At 42.7% G+C, this 22,709-nt stretch overlaps 1 protein-coding gene across 1 annotated transcript in view; it reads left to right on the top strand.

Annotated features, from left to right (window-relative positions):
- Nucleotides 1–22,709, top strand: part of tenm2a (teneurin transmembrane protein 2a) — a 211,930-nt gene that overhangs the window by 11,957 nt on the left and 177,264 nt on the right. Inside the window, 1 exon segment of the mRNA XM_035162067.2 lies at nucleotides 18,028–18,200. The gene's annotated coding sequence lies outside the window, so the exon portion shown is untranslated.

Raw genomic sequence — 22,709 nt, 5'->3', positions numbered from 1 at the left:
CAGCTGCCTGAATTGAGCAATACATAGTAAAATATAACACAAATGATAATGACTAAGCTGCATAATTACACCTCTGTTCTTATTTAGCTCAGGCAGCAGAGACGGCAGTGGTGGGTGAATATCGATCGGCTAAAGTTGAGTTCAGTCAGTCGCATTTAACGTAAACATGCAGTCCCACTCGCTCGTGCACATACAGCGCCATCTCTTTGGGTGTTAATCCTTTATCTCGCACCAGCTCAAGTCATAACATAGTCGCCGTCCATTATCCAATGTGAGGACTGGGGATAGTGAAGGAGCGTGGTATGAGGGAGCGAGTATTGTAATCCTTTGTGAAAGTGCCGTCATATTACCCAACCCCACTCAATCTCCTCACCAGCTACAGAATAGATGAATGTCCTGGATGATTCTAATCTCATAGCACGCGCGCACACACACACACACACACAAAATTACTTGTCTGCACCGTTCATATTTGATGTTTACAAAGACGTGAATAGTAATAACACGAGTGGATTCTCCGATTTTATTGTGTGTGGATACGAGACATGTTTGTGGGTGATTCTGTGAGTGTGTGTGTGTGTGTGTGTGTGTGTGTGTGTGTGTGTAGGAGTTATATTTATAACTTCTGGTCAGAACATCCGCGCTTAAGCTTAATTCCCCAGCTTTTAATTGTGACCAGGTGCCACCTAAAGATTTCCTCTCTGGTTTGTGTTGGTGTCTAGGTTTGGCGGGGCGCCCCCTGTGATGTGACATTGTGGATAATAAGGGCATGTCACATCAGAGTGTGTGTGTTTGTTTATTTAGGCAGAGCAGTCGCGACACCAAACGTCTTCTACTCCACTCCGCTGTCTTCCTCACAGCGCTCTTCCTCCACCCTGCTATCATTAAGAAAATGTGTGTAATTGAGGAGGGAGGTCTGATAAGGACCGAGGCGGACGCTGTTGGGAACGATGCTTTTGATTCAAACTGTGAAGCTATCTGCGTCTTTCAACTTTGAACTGGTCCTTTTCAAGCTGCTTGTGTTTGATGTTCACGCTGAGGATACACCTTCGCTTGATGAAAGGCTCTTTCACGGCCATTTTTATTGCTTGTTTTGCCTCGACGTGATATGCGGTGTTGATTTAATTAATTTGTGTTCAAGGTTATTAAATTGATCAAGGGTTGAATTTGCGACTTATGCTTCGGGACAACAATTGGAGTAAACCATGAAATATATTTGTTTACTGCTATAGTGGTTTTAAGTTGATGAAGGGCAATCTGCATATCCAACAGTTTTTAAAGAAGTAGAGACACAAAACACCAACACACAATCTAGTGTAAATGATCTGTCACAGCAGTTGGAATGATTACAGGATCAATTTATTATGTTATTTGACTTGAGAGCCAGCCCCGTTAAGCACCATGCACCAGAGTCAGGTGCTTAATAAACAAATATTAGTTCTGCTATGAAGGCAGTTGAAAAGATTTCTTAGTAATTTAGACAATGTTATAGTAGAACCTTCCATATTTTTGAACGTATTTGATTTTACAAATATGTTTAGCTGCATACAGTCAGCTAGGGCCATATGAATATAAAAAAAATAAGATCCTATTATTACAAGAAGAAAGTCGTAAATTAGAAGAAAGTTTTAATATTAGAAGAAAGTTGTAATTTAATGAGAAAAAGAGTCCTACTATTATGAGAATAAAGAAAAAAAGGAAATAAGCAACAAGGACAACCTGTGCTCGCCAGAGTTCCACTCCTCTTGGATCCACGAACCAGTCTGAATAGGCACACTTTCTTGAACAATTTTTTCAAGTCCTGATATGATCATGTAGAACTGATGAGACAAAAAATAAAGTATTTTGTCATTTGTGAAACCTATACTAAAGAATAGCTCAACAAGATGCTCCACATTTCTCAATTTAACAGTCAACAGAGTTATCCTCCAAAATTACCCCTAAAAAATTGCAAATTCTTGTAATATCACAACTTAATTTTTTTAAGAATATAACAAATGTATTCTCAATATAATCACTATATTCTCATAATATTCCTAGGTATATTTTTATTTATGTGGCCCTAAAACTCTTTCCTACCATATTAAAAGTCGCAATGCCAAATCTTTTTTTACCATAAATTATCTGTGTTTTATTCCCTTTGCATGATTTGACAACTGAAAGTATAGGACGCCCTTAATTATGTTTACATGAACATGTTTGTTCAATTGAACCAAAACACCAAACCTATATTGGCTGTTGTTTGTCTAAAAAATGAATTCAGTCATTGAAGCCTTTTTTTGAGCTAAATAAAATCCTGTGAGTGTAATCCTTCAAGTGCTATGGCAGCAGCACACAGGCCTGTGATTAGACTCTAACTTGGAAAATGTTCCTAAATTTAAATCACTTCAATTACCATGTGCCGTAAGGTCGGCACCAGATATGTGAAATGACTAAGTGCAATTTTGGTTATAGAATTTAGGCCTTTGCTTCTAACTAGTCAGACTGTGTCTCGGAGCAAACACTTGGATCCTGTGCTATTTTCATGGATTTAGTGTCATGGATTTTCATGGATTTAATTTGTCAGGGCGCAGCGACATAATCACTTAAACTGCCTCCCTGTTTATTATGTCTGCTGGTATTTCATTTTTCTCAACATGGATTATATAACCCAGAAAGGAGTTAAATCCAGACAGTGTTTGAGGCAGAATAGAGAAAGAGTCATTAAATCGGGGGCACATGAGTATGAATGGTAGGATCTTAACGGACAAAGGAGATCATGTAGTCCATCAAAGATCACAAGAACATTTTACATTTTCTGTCCTAACTACATCTGTGACAACCCACATATATACAAAAAAAACAAATACAATTTTTTCTCTCCAGGATTTTAGTTTTGTGCACAGAAAACATGGATTTTTCTGTCATAAAAATAATTTTCATATCCACGTAACCGGAGGAAGCACATTGCTCACGTGCAACAATAATCTCAAAACGTACAATTCAACCAATTCTGTCGTGTCAGAGAGTCGTAGATATTGTGATGGTGTCTCTCTGCAGCACACCCAGGTGCTGTCAGTCAATCGATGCCAACATCTGTTAACATCAGCCTCACTCACCACTCGATTCCTTGATCAGTGCTGACAAAAAAATATTTTATTTCCTGTCATGCACAAATCTGTTGCTGCGTTTTCCAGGGCAAAGCTTTGGAATCCAGGCGGCACAGTGATAAATCTGTACGATTTTTGTTGTTATGAACATTACATTTGTCTCCCGAGGTTTTCATTATTGAAACTGCCACTATGCTTTTACAATCCATGACTAGACACTTCAATATTTTTTTACAGTAGCAGGCTGCCAGGGTGAAAACAATGCCATCAGTTCATCTGACTCTTATTTACTGAAGGACAAAAAAACAGACGGCAAAATAAAATATATAGATAAGGCGCTGTCAGTGTTGTTGCAGATTGGGCGGGTCGGGTGAGTCACGCCTCCTTTCTACCATCTCATCTCTACATTCCACCTCTAATAAAGGAGCACGCCTTGAAATCAGAATACTAAACAATAACCGTAAAAAAAGACGAGAGAATCAGCTGAAAAATAATTTGACTGCATGCAAGACATGTTTTTGTTCCACAGCGAGGATTAGGGAAGAGCTTTTAAACTGTTAGATTCCTGCTGCTTTTTAATATCTGGTGTGATCTATTTGTGTCCTAAGCTGCTAATAGCTAGAAGGAATCAGGGGAACGCAGCAGGGGGGGGTGCTTGTATAATGGATTGGATATTTTATGTTTCTACCCCTAAAAAGCAAAAAGGATTGGGAATTTGTCTTTCCCCTCCTCCTTATATAAATCACTTTTGTCTCAATTCTGTTTTTACTAGAAAACAGCGCTTTCTGTGGAGTGTGAGTGCTGTAAACACTCAAGTTGTTTGGAGGAATGTGTTGGCTTTACCCAGCTCAAGACGAGACGCAGTGTGAAGTATAGGCCTACATGGTCGGGGCTCAAATCCCGTGTAGGATGGAATTCCAAGACCCTGGACTACCACCGTCGGCAAGAAGAAAACACACAGGGTGAAAGGGAACTTGAGGATATAGCTCAGTGGGCGAGAGTGATTTTTTTTTTTTGAGAGCAACCAAACCATGTTCTATATTTCACAGTCGCAGCACTGGCACGGCTGTGATAACAATGTGCCCTAAACCCGACTTATGTTCTTATTTATGCGTTGTGCCCCACAGTTGCCTGGCGATTATTCCGAGAGAAAAAAGTGATTGCCAACAGTGTTCTGCACACATTTCCTTTCCCGTTCCTTCCTCTCCGGCTCGTCTTTGGTGCAGCCGGGCAGAGCTGCGGCTGATATGCATAATCCCACGTTTAGAGAAGAGAGGCGAGAGAGAGGAGCCATTTTCAAAACGTCTTCCTGACTACTCGCGACAATTCTGGAAGTTTTAAGGACAATCAGCCTCCTAATTCCGCATTAATTAGTGATAGACCATAAAAAGGCGAAACATGTTAATGGATGTCTTTTCTCTCTCTTTGGGGTGGGGTTGTTTCTTCCGGCAGTGCCACATGACAAGCGAAGGGAAGCGCAAATTGCAGGAGTTATGCATTTGCAACATCCATTGGGACCAAGCGATTCTTCATCGCAAATACTAAAAGCCGTTATGTCGGGCGATGTTGCATAAATGTTTTAGAATCGCAGTGTTTGTTATGGGCTGGTCCAGGCCTCTGTGGACCAATTTAGCCGGCCTTATAATGGCATCTCTAATGCTCCAGTCTACATGAAAATAAACAAGACTGTAAAAAGGAATATTAAATGGTCTGTATTATTGTTTATCCTCAAAGAAACAAATTGACGTTCAATCTATAAAGCAAGACGGCCGCTATTTTACGGCAAGTACCATAAAAGACAGTTAGCTCTGTTTTTATTACCTTTCATTTCAGCACAGTCGGAGATTTTTTAAAACCGATCCGATTGACTACACCTGGTCTGAACGTTAGTGTGTGCTTGGAGAGATGTGTGTGTCTGTGTGTCTGTGTGTATGTAGGAGATTGTGTGTGATCTCTGCCTGAGCTATGGGTTGATTCCCTGATCCAGCAGGTTAAGGAGGGCTTTGACCCTGCGCGGCTGACCCATCTGGACTGTTTGCCGGGTTTCAGCCTCGGACTACAGTCAGAGCACAGAAAGCTCAGCTCCACCGCCTGTACTCCATTCAGCATTATCGCCGTCACAAAATTTTAATGGTCATTGACCCAGTGCACCTCAGAAGATTTTGTGTGTGACTGTAATCCAGTGGCAGATGTGTTTCTCGCCTGTCTGTGTCTTATCCACACACACACACACATATATATATATATATATATAAAGGATAGAGAAGGATAACGCAAATAATTTTTTCCATATTTTTCCGAGCTGTTACAGCGCTGATCCTTTTCAATCTGTTGTTGCTGACTTTAGCTTCTGTCCAAATATTGTATCTCTTCTGTTTTTCTGCCCATCTTATCCCGGAGCTCAAGCCTGATGCGACCTCCTACACACACTACGAGAGCCAAAGAGGATCAGCGCTCAGATCCACTCAGATTACCACCTTCTTTGTCGCTAGGTCTCTCTTTTTCTCTCCATGTCCTCCCATCTATGAATAGCCATACTGCACTGAGAAGTTACATTTTGAAAAGGACAAATAGTATAAAAGGCACACCCATGTGCACACAAACACACATGCAGACACCGCTGCAGGGCTGGGTAACATTTGAGGGGTAGGATAATGTCAGCTGACCAAAGCCTTGGTGGCTCCCAGTCATCCATGGCTGCCAACTTCACTAACATCAGCTCCGCTCCGCCATAATAGGACAAAGGCGGCCTGCTTTTCTCCGCAGCTTTTATTAGGGCAGCTTGTCTGTGTGTGAGGGAGTGAATCAGAGACAGACAGAAGAGGAGCGGGCATCAATGGGACTGTGCGGCTGTCGTTTTTGTCATTTAAAGGAAAACACCATTAGGTGGTGGGACAGTGGGTGAATGAGACTTTAAAGATGACAGCAACGTGGTGCCAGGCAATATATACTGTAGTAGACTAGCAATAACACGCCAGTATCTGCAAAAGAACTGTCAGCAGTCAACTTGCATTGTGGGCAATGTAGGCGCCAGCTTTAGAGGTGGAAGAATAATTGGTGGAATAAAAAAAGATGACATCTCTGTCACATTGATTACGATCGTTATTTTTAACTGTCCACCATGACTCATACAGTGTTGTTGGAGTGTAATGCTTCAGCGGTGCAATCCTCATTGAAGCTTGAAATTCTCTGGTAAAAAATTAAGAACTTGAAAAATTGCCAAGAATTGTGTGAGCTGCATACAGAGTATCTTCTTAAGTAAATAAATTACACAAAATTAAGAAAAAAATTGCTAATCCTGTCGGTTTAAATCCATGTTATTGTGTTGAGATGCTTAAAATTTGGAGAATGTATTGAGTCAGTTATGCTCCTCACTTTAAATCTGTCTCTAACATGTGTGTAATTTATGGGGTGTGAAGGATGGAGCACTAAGTAATGTCATGGTTCCATGGTTTGTGGCCAGGTAGTTTCTCTGAGAGGCTACTTGTGCCTGTGGATGGGTCTATTTACTGCTTTGGTGTTTAACTCACTCAGTCAACCTTGTGCTGTCTGTTTAGAGAGGGCCAAGGTCAATTCCTGAAAGACTTCCATATGATTGGAAACAGTAAAAACTGAAACCGTACATCAAAGTTTCTAATTGTGTCAGTCCTCCATGTGTTCCTTGTTTGCATCTAAATGAGGTGGGATAAAAAAAATTGTTTAAAGAACAAGCAAAACCCCACCAGATTGAAAAGTTGCTGCTATTCTATTTAAAGTAGTCACCCTGTGCAGCGATGCACTGCTCCCAGTGCTCCTGCCACGCTTGGAACATTCCCTGGAAGTCCTGCTCTGTCAGCATGTCAAGCACCATCTGTGACGTGCACTGGATCTTCTCCACTCTGACAAAATGGGAACTCTCTAGCTTGAATTTTGCTTTGGGAAAGAGGAAAAGGCTGCAGGGAGCTAAATCCATTGTGTAGGACAAACTGGGGAGTAACATGTTGGTGCGGCCAAAAACTTGTCAACGCACCAAATGGCATTTTGTCACAGTTCAAGTTGTTTGTCCCAAATGTCCTGCCTGAAGACGATATGCACTTTGTTGTTCTCCTGACTTGAGGCACCTTCTCGCATTGGTACAGCTACTGCAAGCCCTTCCACTGCCAAAACTGTTGGTTGGTTTCAGAGTCATAGACATTGACCCAATTCTCGACACTGGTCGTGACCTTGGACATGAGTTGGACATGCATTTTGATGGTTGTTTTGCACTCATGTGATGGCGAAAACACTAACATAAGCAAGTGTTCACAAAAACACGTGTTACAGACACCGATGCAGATCTTGTAATAGGGACTCACAAGAGTTCCTGCTCGTAACTGCTGTATGGGCGTTACCGTGCTGCGTTTGTTATCAATTGTCTTGGAACTCTTTGTTTGCACATCTTGTTCGTGTGCTTGTTGTCGCCCCATCAGAGTGTGTCTGTTCTTGTCTCAGTCAAAATTGCTTCAAATATGTGCCTCTCTTTTTCCATTTCCTACCCTCCAGGTATTCCTGCTGTCATTGCAGACATTCTCGCTCCTATAACATTGTACCCACGCCATCCCACACAGTTATACATATATACATTCACTCCTGTATCAAAACATGCTCTCACTGACCAAAAATATGTGCGATTTATGTTGCATCACCAAAGGTTTAGCTGTATATCAGAATTTGACATTTTGCTTGAACTGTTTGTTGGGGGAAGTTCCATTTGAAAATCCTTGTAACAGACATGTACAGATGCATACACTCTAAAAATCGCAATGCGTTTACTTGGCCATTGTTACTTAACTCCCAGTCATCCTCCCACACACGCGGCAGCAGCAGGGCAGCCAGCCTCTTGACACCGTTCCATTTAGCCCACACTCCTGCCGGAGGATCCAGCTAATAACTCACATAGCCTGAATGCAGCCATAGCGTGAAACAATTACTTTCAAGAAGAAACGGAGGAATCAGGGGAAATGAGAGAAAGCGTAACCTTGAGAGAGGATAGCGTTTTTTAACATCAGCCAAACCCCTTGTGCTGTGAGTGATTTCGCAAAAAAAAAAAAATCATGAGTTTGTTAATGAATCTCTCAACTGAACTGAAGTTGAATTAAAGCACATACTCTTCACTGTTCAAGGCCTCTCTCTGTCGGTTGGAAAAAAACATTCCAGATGTATCAGAAATCAAACTTCTCTCCCAATAGAGCTAAATAACCTGAAGCAACTGGGGACATTTAAGAAACACCCAAACCCCCGTCTATATAACCCATCAAACACATACTTTTCTTAAAGCCGTTATACAACAGTGGCTATTGATCGCATATTACTGGAGAAACCCTGCAGCTGTGAGCGGCGTCCCTCTGTTCAGTGTGGAACAGATATTTGGACATGAAACACGATGAAACGAGAAAGAGATTACATGGTACATCAGTAGCCTTCCATGTCGGTGTCCTTGCCGACCACTGCGTTTTTCTTCATTCTAACGACATGCCAGTTGTGTGAAGTGGATGCTGTGAATGCCGCATACGTTTGACCCTGAATGTGTTTTGTCTGTCTCCATGGTCTGTCTGTGTAAGACCTGCAATGAACCATAAAACAGTTCATCTTCTCGTGTTTCTAGTGGGATAAAGGTGCTGATCCCCTGTATGTTTCTGGCATGTGCAAGAAATATTGACTTTTGATTAACTACTATTTTTGGACTTGTGTATTTGTTTGGCTGTGTGTTCGGTTGATATCACACTGCAGCAGCACAATGAGAAATACCTTTTGAACGATGGCTGGATTTATACAGATTTATGCTTTTCTAGTCTGAAAATCATTGGATTTCTCACTTATATAAGGGTAACGTCATCAATACTGCTAATGGCACCTCCTTCCCACCCAAGCTTTACGTAATCCAGTCGAATATAACCAACACAGGGGTACGTCGAACTGCACCCTGGGAAATATAGGAAATCACTAACTTGAGCACAAGTAAAGTAAGAATGGTTGAGGGATTGTTGGTATAACAGAGAATGAATTAAAAGCATTTTAATCAAAGAGCAACTCGCTGAACACTACAGGTTGTTAAAAGTGGCTCAGGCTGGGGGGATAATATTAATTATTTTCAATGGTGTTTGTCTCTTTAATTTACTAATTGTTTACATTCCTGGCGCACTCGCTTGGCAGCATTGCAGTATTGAATTGACCTCATGCTGGTACCACAGTGACGTTTTTGTGACAGTGCTATGTAATGTACAGAAAACATATCATCATCATCATCATATATATCATCAGAGTGTAACAGAGTATAACCAGGTCAGTCATGGAGGAGCTGTATTCGCTGCCAAGTTATCAGAGTAATTCTCAACCTTATTCCTATGTTGTTTTAATTATTGACTGATGTCAGTAGGAGTAAAGGACAGCAGGACAGACAAATACAATATGCAGTAACCCACTTGAGTCAAAAACCTGTCTATTGACAGCCCCACTACTGTTTCCTCATACTGATTTGAATTTTGCTACATTCTGACAGGTGCATTGGTAATAAAACCCTGTTCAGACCTTCTATTAAAATCTGTCCTGAGAAATCCGATCATAAGTTAGCAGCGTTTAGTCTGGTTTTCATACCCGACATTAAAATGCATTCACTTGTGATTGGATCTCACCTCCCCACTGTATGTGCAAATAAACACGTACACGACCAAATGATGATGTTTTAACCTCGTTTGAGTTTGCTGATGTGTCCGATGATAATGTTTGTGTGTATTTCTGTGAGCCAGTGCGAGCCAGGGAAAGCGCGAAAGGGAGCGAGTCAGGAGGGGCTGAACGAATCAATGCTTAGGGTATATCTACTACTAAGACAGATTTGACCCATTTGAAAAAAAATGGATCAAACATTTTGTAGTGGTCAGTGTTGATATTGTGACCGTGGCCACAAGCAAATCAACGTATGGACACTGAAAAGAATAAAAATACATTTGATTCTTAGTAAAACTCTAGCGGGTCAGAGGTCGTCTGCTAAGTAAGTAATCTTTCATATGTGGCCCAGGACACATACATGTTCATGCAGTGAAAAGAGTGTGTCACACCACCTTCAAATGTGGTCTGAGTGATTGGATCTTAGGACACAGTCGGGACACATTTGGGTGCGTTCAGAGATGGACTTTTGCACTGACCGCTTTAATTTTTTCAATTAAATATGAAATATAAAAAAATTAAACCAGTGAACTCACACAGGAAGACAAATGCAGCAAACTCTCAATTATTTATTTAGAGCTGAGTGAGGAAAAAATCTTGTTTTCCAAGTCCTAGTTGTATCTTGAGCCTCTGATTTGTGGAAGATTTAATGTGATGGGTGGTTTTGCTTCAGATTTTAATAAGGTGGGAATTGAAGGAGTTGGACCAAAGGCGTTTTTCACAACCCCTACGTGACCCTGTAAAGTCCAAAAATACCAAGGTGATCAAGTCTGAGGCTTTGTGCAAAACTGACATTTTCACTCAGTGAGCCAGAAACTTGGGCATTGATTTGCAGGCAAAATCTGAGTTACTTCTCAGCAGCGTGAGTCTAGGGGGTGATATAAAGATAAAATTCTCTGTCTGTCTGTGTGCGTGTGCGTGTGCGTGTGCGCGTGTGTGTGTGTGTGTGTGTGTCTGCACATGCCTTGGGAGCGAGTTTCTCCTGCGGTTGACTGTGGTTGAGTGGAGAGAGCTCATTTGAGAAGAAGTGATTTGAGGAGCGATCAGGGAATTCCTCCAACATCATGCTCCTATAAATCATCTCTTTAATCAGCCTGAAACTCCCTCTCAGTGCACAGCTGACATAACACATAAACAGACACACAACTTCACTATGCAAAAAAGGGAAAAAGGAAAGATGAAGGCTGCTGCAGGCTGACGGAGCATGGCGGCATCACGTATAGCCGGGTAAAAGAAGAAGGAACCACAGATAAAGGATATAGTGAGCGAATGAAGGGAACACAGAGATGACAGGGTGGAGGAGACATAGTTCACCCAGGTTGGCAGAGTCACTGCTGAGCTTAGCAGTGCCAGGCTGGTAATTGGATCGGAGAGTCTTTGGGGAGGAGGACAGACACTAGGGGGGAGATGAGGAGACTAGATTGCTAAAATCCCCGTCTCCTGAGACTATCAGGCAAGAGGACCTATCTGCGGACGATATTACACTCTCATTTAGTTGACAGAGCCTAAACAGGACCAACACCTAATCATCATCTACACACTAACCCATCCTCTGGTGGGAAAAGAACGTTCTATTCAAATCTATACGGTCTTTGCTGGGTAAGCGTTTTAATCTGATGTATAGAGAAATGAAAAGTCTGCACACAATAGCAGAATCTATATTAATAACATCATTCTCGCTGATGTTGAGCCTGAATGAGCGAGACAGAGGGCGATAGAAAGAGATAGAGTTGTCCAATAGTTGTATTACAGTAATACCTAGGTTTAATGGATGTCTGGTTTGGAATAAGACTGTACTCAGTCCAATTGAGATTGTGTTGCGTCGGAGGGATGAGGTGTGCCCCCTCATAAATCCTCCCCTAGATGAGATTGGGGTTCAGAAACGAGGGAATGAGCAGACAGTAAGAAAGACGGAGTGATGCACACAAATCCAGCTGAGGATTTAGCTTGTGTGTGTGTGTGTGTGTGTGTGTGTGTGTGTGTGTGTGTGTGTGTGTGTGTGTGTGTGTGTGTGTGTGTGTGTGTGTGTGTGTGTGTGTGTGTGTGTGTGTGTGTGTGTGTGTGTGTGTGTGTTGAGTGAATCCCACATATGGGCTTTGTTAATCCTCCAGTCAGGCCTGATGTTGCCTGTGTGACAGTCACTTTTACCCAGACATGAACAGTAGACGACTTAATGTTTCTCAGACACAGCTCTTTGTCTTTTCAAACACACACATGAGGTGTAGCACAATGGTACTCTCCGGCCCTATTTTCCGGATGTAGATGGACAAAAAGAACGCAAGACGGGGAGGATGTGAGGAGGAAACAGCTGGAGGTGGAAAAGGTCAGCCAGCCAGTGGTTGTGCTATAAACTATAAAGCTGCTGCTGCTGGATGCTTAGAATCCGCTCCAGCGGAATAACAAACAAGGGTGGAAAGGTTGAGAGATGAAAGAGCGTGAGGAAAGAAGAAAAGGTGGTGAGGGTATAGGACACTACAGGCAGACTGGAGGAAGGAAAGCAGAGAGGAGATGACAGGGAGGAGGGCAGCGGAGAAGAGGGGAGCTCAGAAAGGCTGTAGGAGGTGAAGGCAGTCATCTCGAGCAGAGGCTGATGATGATATTGGGTTCTGCGGGGCCTGCGGGAGAGGGGAAGGGTCAGATTGCCCATGTGTAAACAGCAGATGTGAAAAGCCGCCTGCACACGCCACCACCCCGGGCCCCGGCGAGCTGCACAGTCAAGGACTCGCCCGTGTGTTGCTGTAGCTGCTGCTGAAAACCTTCGCCCATCTGCCGCTGCTCTAGCCCCATAAGCTAAAGTCCTGTAAAGACATTGGCAGTGACAGCTACCTCCAGCCTTTAGGATTCAGGTGCGATTAAAACAAGTGTTGCTTCCATTAGGTTTTACACACTAGTCAGCAGTACGGCCAACAGGCCCAGGCATGCTGCCGCTCATTAGCAGTGTGGACTCTGTACTGCCTGGGCCTTAATTGTTTTTCTCTTTAACTGAGCAACTTCATCAATAATCATTAAAAGGTGCTCAAGCAGGTGGGGCACTTCTTAACGTCGTCACAAGCACCACAATGCACACATGCACACACACACACACACACACACACACACACACACACACACACACAGCTGAAACTAACCATGCATAACTCATAAGAGGCTCATTTCTGAATATTCTTTAATTCCCTGTGAAATTAGACCCATGTTGCGTTTTTTTATTAGGTGCTATTAGAGGGTTTTCAATACTTTTGATAGAAATCCTGCTTAGAAATGACACAATATCAGTGTTAAGTAAGACTCAGTGTAGCTCATCATTTACAAGATGTAATGGAGAAAAATGGATCAAATGGAGGAGGCTGAAAAGAAAAGAACAAATTGGGGGAAAAAATGAAACTTTGGCAGAACAATACGATTTTTATTTAATTTTCGCAACTGTTCATTCTTACTGTGTTTTTTACCAATATTTAGAGGACAAATTTCTCTGAGTGTGTGAAATTTGGTGCAGCTTAAGGGGACTCGCGTTCTCTGAGTGTCGTTCTTGTATTTTCAAGACATTATTATTATTTCGCCTCAAAACTGACGACATTTTAACAGATGATTTGCGTTTGTCAGCCTAACTTCCTATGTGACGCAGGTCTGTGTGTGTCACTGTCTGTGACATTTCAGTTGTGCATCTGGGAGCATGCTGAGTTCCAAAAGGCTGTCAGAGCAAAGTCTCCAGCAATGTCTTTCTCTCTCCCGCCACCTTCTACCACTCATGTCTTCCATCTTTTCTTTTTTTCTATCCTCTGTCTCACTGTCTCACTGTCAGTCATTTTGTTTGTATCACTTCTGCCTTAATTTCTCTGAAATGTCCCCCCCCCCTTCTCCACCTTAGTCGCTCCATTCCTGCCTCGGTCTCTCTCGCTCTCATAACGTGTCATTATTAAATACACCCACATCGCTCGTCTCGAAAAACCTATAATGCACAGGCTCATTACATGTGACCTCTCTCAGTAAACATGACGGCTTCCTTCAATTGAACATTTTCTGTTTGACTTATTTTTCCCAAACCTTTTTGTCCTTTCTTTGTGACTTGCATTTGTGACATCAAACTTTTTTTCCCCTCTACATATCTGCCTGCTGGCCTATCTTATGTTGCAGTCTCTCTACCCCCAGCCAGCCTTCTGTCTCCCTCTGTTAGGGGTGATGTAGCTTTTGCTTCGTTCTCAGGGAAGCCCCCCTCCTCCCTCGCCGTTCTGTCATCTGTTGCTGATAGTTGTGGCGTATTAGAGGAAGCGGGCCCTGGGGCAGCCTATTTGTATGGACCGTGTGCTCTCGGAGCTCGCGGAGCTGACAGAAAAGCTTTACAGCAAAACACATTGTGTGTTTGGTTCCGCGCTTACACACAAATCACTCTTGTGCATTTACTTTTCCTGTCCGGGGGAGATGTCGCTTTGCTGGGGGGAAAGTTGGCCTGCCCTCCCATGGCAAGGCCTGAAGTCTTTTCGTGCACGCGCGTGTGTGTGTGTGTGCGTGTGTGAGACTGTGCGTATATACTAAAGCCAGCAAGTGAGCATGTTAAGAATAGCTGAAGGGAATGAATGCGTTCGGTCCCTGAGGAATGCGTGAGTTGCAAACAGAGTGGAGTGAGTAAGCTGATTGAGGACTTCAGTGGTAAAGATACAAATAAGAGCATATAACCAAAGAGCCATATGTGAGCAAATAAAAAAATTTACATGGAAAAAAAGCCAAGATATTAATAGTACCATATTAATATCCAGCTATAATGTGAACTATATGAAAGATATTACTGTAATAAAAAAGCAGCAGGGGAGAAATAACTTGGCATTTGAGGTTGACAATTCCGTGACATTTTTAATTATTAGATTCCTGCTGAATTTTGCATAATTATACTGCAGCACGTTGAGTTACTTTTTGTTATCTCATGTCATCATGTCACCTTTTCATGAAAAATCAACCTTCCGCAGATTGCTGATTCTGTAATGGTGAAAGAGACAAAGAGGGTGGCATTTTCAACCCCTTCCCCAGCTCCCCCACCCGCCTCCAACTACCTCTAATCATGCCTCCCCCTGCCTCTTTGGCATTTGTGTTATGGCGTGTGAGTGACAGTGGAGAGATGTCGATCTAGTGTAGTAATTAAATCAAGGTGTGTGGCTGTTAAACATGGCGTGTCCAGGGGTGACAATACTTATTGACAGGAATCTATGCAAATGTCAACTGCCCCTTTTCCATTCCAATTTTATCTAATTCACCAGTGCTGTCAAGCTTAATGTCTCTTTTAGGGAGCGGAAAGCAGAGGCACTTTTCAGACGCGTAGGGCTTGGCAATATGACGTCAAATCAATATCACGATTATTTCAAACTTTTACCTCAATTACCCCCTGCGCTCGCAGGAGGTGTGTTACTGAGCGCCTGTCAACAAGAGACTCTGCTCTTTTCTAATCACTCACACATTGAACTGATCTTTATAAAAACCTGCAGAATTCATATTTATGTGTTCATGGGTAAATAGGGCTTCGCTTATTCTGCAACAATGAAACACAGCGTTACCTCCGGATCTGCGGGAGTGTGTCTGTATGTGTGTGTCGCTCTTCACACATTTAATAAGTTATTAATCGATGATGTTGGATCCTGAATCTGGATGGTTCCTGTCACTTTAACACTGATATCCTGGCTGTAAGCGTGACGCGTGTTGTGTGTAGCAGGTGAAGTTCAGGACCTTATAACTGATTAGTGTTGGTGTTCAATGATAAAGTGTAAAGTGAGCGTGGACCAGCGGAGGTGTGAGGAGGGAGGATGTGCTGCAGGGTAATACAGCACGGAACGGAACGGAAACCCCACAGTTCGTGAATGCACGCATTGGGGAAACCGAATGAATCGACATGAGCAAGTCGGTTAGAGTTTATACATTTTTATTTCGATACATTTTTGGTTAATTTCCCAGCCCTGATGACATATGAAGAGCGCAGCAGGAGAATGTCTGAATAAGACGCGTTCGCAACGAAAGGAAAATGTCCGTAACATTCATGTGAGAAGTGGTGCCCGGGTGGAGCATGCAGGAGGCGGGACATGATGTATAAAGTCCGCCGTAGAAATCACATGTTTTTGTTAACAGCAGGGTGTTGGCATTTGCCCTTATCGCCAAAAGCATAGAATTCTCATTGTCTTTCTTTGATGTATAGACTCCTGTTTTTCTCTTGAGAGGCATAAGGTATTGATGATCTGCTGTAACCTGGGCCTGTCCCGGGACTCTCCCCATGTCGGGCCCATCTCTTTTCAGTTCGGCCGTCACACTTCACCTCCTTGCTTTCCAGGTGATGTCCATCTTAGGACGGTCTTTGCTATGCAGTTCTGGTCCATTTTGAGGACATGTCCAAACCATTATATCCGCTGACATCTGATCGCTCGCACCACACTCTGGCTCTTAGTCTTCTTGTAAAGTTCTTCATACACAAGACCTTTTTCATCCTGAGTTTTTCGTATTCTTTTCAGTTTTGCGTTGTGTGTTGGAAGCATCATTAAGACGTCCACTCCCTCGCTGTATTGTCACACATTGTCACTCTTGGACTTTTTCCGGACATTTGACTTGAGGGCTGGCAGAGACAGTTTCAGAAAATGTCCTGACTTCAGTGCATGTCGGAAACTCTGGGAGAGAGATAAAAAAAAAAGAAGTGAGCACACCTTGCGTTTTTTCAGAGAGATCTGATGTCTACTTTTCCTCCTTCCCGGTGGCAAACTCCATCCTCCCTCTTTTGGCACCTATCCGTTCTGTACAGTTAGTCAGATAGCTCTCCTCTGGCTACTGATGGTTAAAGAGAGAAGCAGCCTCAAGAGGCCTGCTAGGACTGGAGACATTTGAGACATCAGAATGTGAATTTTTTATATCTTTCTGATTAGCGATGAGAAAAACCCAAGCAGAAAATTCATGCAAGAGATGCATGTCAAGACCGCGCACTGACATTAATTGGCAACATCCCCAGATTTACCTAACAAAAGCAATAAACTGCCTTGGACTGATCAAAGCTGAGTGCTGAGGCAACAGTTGCGGCTCTAAAAGTTGACTTGTGAGAACAGGCATGTTGGCATGCATGCTCGCAGACATTCAACACACAGCACAAACACATCACACACAGCACACACAAACAAGTAGCCACATTGACTTGCGTTTATTTGCATAAAAAGCCCTAATCACCACTTAACTGCGTGGGGTAAAATTAACATTTAATCTGCTGTGAAATCAGCTTTTAACACCATTCAAAGTGAACAGAATATCAATGGCAGCAGGGTTAAAATTGTATTTTTATGCTCCAAACTCTGAACTATCGGGATCAAATGAGTACAGAAAGAAGAGAGGGGGAAGAGGAGTGGGGAGAGAACAAAACGGAGAAAAGAGCACTTATAGGCATGATCCTTATGAGTTGGTTTTAATTAGCATAATGAGGATTAAAAGGGAACAGAGTACACACAGGCAGTTGCCATGGAAATGAGAAATTAGTTGAAAAAGATAGCAGTCAAAGTTGGGCCATTGGTTGCCATTCAGCCATATCTTGAGTTTAGGGAGTGAAGCAGCTACTTTTAATTACATGTATGAATAGCGCTCATAAAAATATAGGGCAATAAACTGAAAAACAAGGAACTCTAATGTCAGCATCCACATGACGCCCAACAAAAGGCCATCTCATACTCATCTTATCTCTGTCAGCAGGTTGATGTTGTCAAAAACACATATTTAACTGAAAAGACAAACTCACTAATAAGACAGGGTGCTCTAATTAATGTTCTACCAAACATGGGTTGAAATGAGACTCCGAGCTGCGAAGGTTGTTATACATATCAGTTTAATAGAACAAATTAATTAGCTTCCAGACACTGGAACAGCACTCATGGGTGTTTTTGTAATTTTTACATTATATAGAACCTCATTTAGTGTTCAGCAGCTAAGCTGATGCCACTGAAACCCATTAGAAAGTTGAAAGTTTGAAACTAGCTCGGTCGTATTTTAAATAGCTTCCTGACAAACCATGTTGCTTATTAGGACAGGACATAAACACATGCTGTGAGAATTGATCAGTGGTGAGTTCACAGTTTAGTAATGAGGCGCTAACGAACCACTGTCTTTTATTCTTTGTATGTGTCTACGAGCAAGCACTCATCAAAGGGGACATGCTACCAGTGAATCATATAGAGACAAACAAACATTCACACTTACGGTCAATTTAGCTTCTCCAATTAACTTAACCCTATTCTCCATGTCTTTGGAAACTTAGGAAACTGGAGTACCTGGAGAAAACGCATGCAAACAGGTGGAGAACATGCAAAAGCCACACAGAAAGACCGCTGGGCAAATACTATCAGTTCTCTGAGGCTGCACCTGGGCACAGTGGATGCTCTGAGTTGTATGCTTACATACTCTCAGTGACACCAGCACCATGTCACGCAGGTATGATGATTATCATGTTGTAGCGTGTTTGCATGTAAAATTATCACGAAACACACTAGAGTACAACTAGGGCTGATTTTGGCCCTAAAAATGACATGGTTGCTAAAAGGATAACGTGGGGACCACAGAAAATACTCTAATGTCTGGATTATGCTCCAGTGGGTACGGGTAAAATAAGCATTTTAGGTGGTCAAGGTGAAATAACTTAATCATGGGTCTTTAATAGCGCCAGCTCCAATTTGGTAGTGACGGACATGTTAATTTCCACCCTTTTCTAGAGGCTGATGGCTTAATGATGGCTTGAGACCTCCACCAGTAACTTCTGTGACCCTTGGCTATTTTAGCCTTCAGTCAAAGTTGAGTTTTAGGAGACTGATGAGAAAATAATAAAAAAGTAACTGCTGTAACACCATGTTATTCCAGGATATTGTTTACTAACCCTGTCTTCTGTCTGACATCAAACATTACATATTAGGATGAAAACTGAAAGGCAATCTACTGGCGATGGGTTTTATCAGGTTTACCCTCGTTGTAAAATCCTGCATATATGAGCTAATTATACAACAGGGAAGACACAGAATGGCAGAAATATGGGTTGAATGAAAATGAGATGTTTGTCACAAATAACTGTTGCATTACAAAAGAGCCTGTCCTTGGAAGAAAGAGACAAAGTCGTATGGCAGGTTCTCTTTCCAAGTGCCTGTATGTTGCCAGAACTACTGAGGAGCGAGGATGAATGAGAAGCACAAAGAGTGAAAGTTATCTCATCTCCTTTCCCTCGCAGTTTGTAAATTCTCAGTAAACTGGAGGCTCAGCACAGATTCTGGTATAAATGATGTTTTTTCGTTCTGTTCCCTCTGCCCTTGTTGTTTTATCTCATGCCTCCAACTGCGAACGTTTATCAACTGCCTGACCGAAAAGTGAGTGAGGTATGAGGAGAGGTGTCTGAAAAAGAAGTATGTGATACAGCAGAGGGGAGAAGCCTATTTGGACGAAGGATAAGCAGCCACTGCCTGGCTAATAAGATTGTTGTCTTGATCTGTGCGCGCAGGCGTGTGGTTGTGCGAGGCCACACCAGAATGTCGTTACACGAGTTTGTTAGCAAGGGTGCAACTTGTTTGCAGGCCCCAACATGAACCCTGAGCAACTTCTAATGTTTTGAAGTCACAGCGACACGAGCGCACAAACACACACTCAGTGCTGCGGACACTCATTTGCATGACAAAGGCTTGGTTAATTATTTAAGGAGCCTCATTTGATCAATACAGGAGAGCTGTATCCGACTGCAGGGACAATCTGAGCTACTGGATTCTATAGGCCTTCATTATTCATGAGAACCACAGAGAAGGACCAGGCAAGAGGGAGGGAGGGAGAAAAGAGAGGGAGCAAGAGATAGGGAGCAACAACAAAGGCAGCAGGGTCCTGTTTCAGGTGTATTAAAAGTTTTCCTTTTTCGGTGCTAATGAATATTTTACAGGCTCTGAAACTTAGATGGGACCTCTGTATCTGCAGTGGTGAGAGCGGAGGGGAAGGGTTAGGGTCAGTGACACCTCTGCAGTGGCAACTGCGGTTTGTCTGAGGGTGATGGGGTCACAGGCCTCAACCACACGAACTGTATGTGTGACGTTTATTTTGAAAATGATGAAAAACTCCTCTTGAACACCTCTCTTTGATTTTTCTCTCTGCAATCTCATAGCAACTTATACATTCAGAAATTTGTGACATGTTTCATGTTCAAAACATGTATTGAGTGTTATTCTGTTCATTGCATGCATGGGCAAGTCTGTGTGCATGCATTCAGGAAGAGTGTGTTTGTTTGTGTGTGAATGTATATATGTGTGTGTGTCTGTGTGGTGCTTGTTTGCATGCAAGTATTAGTCACAGGTACATGTCTACATTCCAGCACAGCCAGGGGGCGCTTATCTAAAAATAGTGATAATCCCAAAGGAGTATGTGCTCTGCCTTCCAACCCCTCTCCCCCCTTGGCAACGCCTGAAAGGGCTGGAGGTGATGGGGCTACTGGGTGGATGTTATGAACGGTTCAAGAAAATGCAGCGATGCTTGCGAGCTAGTTCAGGCAGCCAACTCGAGCTGCGCTGCTCCAATCATGTGACATACACCACGTGACATACCTCACTTTCCACAGTCCTCTATAATACACACCCAATTAGGGGAAAATGTCCCATCCCTCCCTTTGCTTGCCCCTGCTGTTGTGTCAGTATTGCTGCCAGTTGCTTCAGCCCCACCACCACCCCACCACCACCCCACCATCGACGTGTAAGGCTCAGAGTGGGGGTATATACCTTTGCTCATCCCTCCCATTATCTATGTAATCATATCTGGGGGAGTGACGAAGTCGGAGCCTTGACACCAAACACGAACATGTTCTGCTGTTGCATTAAACATGTTAAATGTGAGTTGTCTGACTGAACTATGTAACTGACATGTATACAAACATAAGCACCCATATCAGGCCCACTGTGTGTAGACATACCTTGTTGTCACTGGAGTTACTGCACATCTGCCTATAACATGCAGAATAATGTGTTGTTTCACACACAAATATGCTGTACAAAGAAAGATGCACATACAAAACAATGAGGTAAACATCATCCCACAACAAAAACACATAATTGTCCCCAGGTTGAAAATCCATCCTCTTTTATTGACTCCTTCTTCGCCGCAACACACAGCTCATTTGGATCTTGCTTCATCAGGGAATTTTTTTATGCAGCCCTGATGCGGCGCAGCCTTTTGAAGAGTAGGCGAGTTATGTCTCTGTATAGTGAAGAGGAAGCAGAAAGCGAACAGTAAAGCCAGGGGCCCACAAGCAACTTCTTCTGGAAGCTGCTAAAGATTGAAGTACAACAAAAAAAGCAACTCAAGTTTCCGCTTCTGTGTTTTTAAGTCATATATACAATTTTTTCCGGCAGAAAACTTAATTTCACTGAGGCAGCATTTTTACAGTTATCAGAGGAAAAAATGCACAAAACTTTTGAACAGAGGTAAGGGTCCTTTCTTCGGGTTATTTTTTGGTGCATACCTGGGAGAATTAGAAAGAAAAGAGGGTTCTTTTTTGGAGAGACACAACGCTTTCTCACTTTTATGACTTGTGTGTGTACGATCTGTGTGTGCATTTGCCGGTGTGCATGCACATTTGACCAAACATTCATAATTGGGCCCAGTAGTTCTTTACACTTGAAGTCGGCACTGTCGTCATGCCAACCGGCCACTTTCCTTTCGTGCCGCTCCCATTTTGTGTGGAAATGGCAACCGCTTGGAGATGCCTTCCACACGCGGCGAAATGCACTAATCATTAGTCCACAGGCTGCACCTTTACCTGGTGTCCTTTTTGGACTCATTCTTTTGTGTCCTTTTTATAAACACTGTCTTTTGTTACCGTAGCTTGGCACCGGTCTAGTGTAGGTTACTGAGCCCCGGTAAATGTGTCATTGGCACGTGTTGTATATCAACCATTTGTGTGTACTTGTTTGTGTAGCACCTTTCCTTTTGTTTTTTACCTGTGTGTGTGTCTGTGTGTCTGGTACAAGTATTTCAGTGTGCTAGTCTCATTACGGGATTACTCCTGCTTCTGGACACCTCTCCAAGCATCTGATTGGACTGGGACAAGCTGATCCCTACCAATAGCAACACCTGCTGTGGTGTCATCTGGAGAGCAGGTGTCCCCACAAGTCGGCGCTGAAGAAAATGAGAGGGTGGAAACAATGCACAACACGGTGATAAGACGGAGCGAAGAAGCAGCTAAGGCAGAGTCTAGGTAGTGGTTGGCTCATGAATTATATATAAAACCTCATAGATGTAAAGAGAATGACAGGAAAAGGCCCAGAAGAGAAGAACTTCTTCACGTATTTGATTTTTTTTGTCTCTTGAAACCACTTTCGGAGCCTGTTCCTTACTAACGTCCTCATCTCTGTCTGTGTCCCCTCAACTCTCCTGCCAATTAAACACGGACCACCACTGGATTATCTGATTTCATTAAAGTATTGCATTTAAATTTGTTAAATGCAATAAGTAAAGTACATGTTTGTTCTTAAAGTCTGTCTAACATATGATCCCCTTACTGGATTTAACAGTTTGTCAGTGTGTCACTCTAACTGAAGGATCAACAGGTAGTTTTATTAACAGACTTTGAATGTGCAGTGCCTACATCAGGAATCATTTTCATTAAATAAATGAATCTATCTTAGCTGTCGGATGTAATCGGTAAGAGCCTGAACGTGACCACTTTCAGAAGTAAATTTCCCAATAATTTTCTCCATTGACATTTCAGAAAATCCTTCTAATAGAGTTTAAACCCTGGAACCAGCTACAAGATGAATGGGGACACATTTCATTTGGAGCTTTAAAAAAGAATTTGGAACGTACAAGATGGTGTACACAATTATTTTAAGAGTGAGGACACTACACATCCCATAAACCATTGTGAACCCACAAGCTGGCCCTCATTAACACTTTGCTGTGTTCCAGTTGGCTGCATAACTGACACTG

Source organism: Hippoglossus stenolepis, chromosome 7, assembly GCF_022539355.2.
Source record: "Hippoglossus stenolepis isolate QCI-W04-F060 chromosome 7, HSTE1.2, whole genome shotgun sequence".
NCBI classification, from domain to species: Eukaryota; Metazoa; Chordata; class Actinopteri; order Pleuronectiformes; family Pleuronectidae; genus Hippoglossus; species Hippoglossus stenolepis.
Note: the sequence above shows the minus strand (reverse complement) of the source record. Positions and strands in the feature narration are given on the sequence as shown.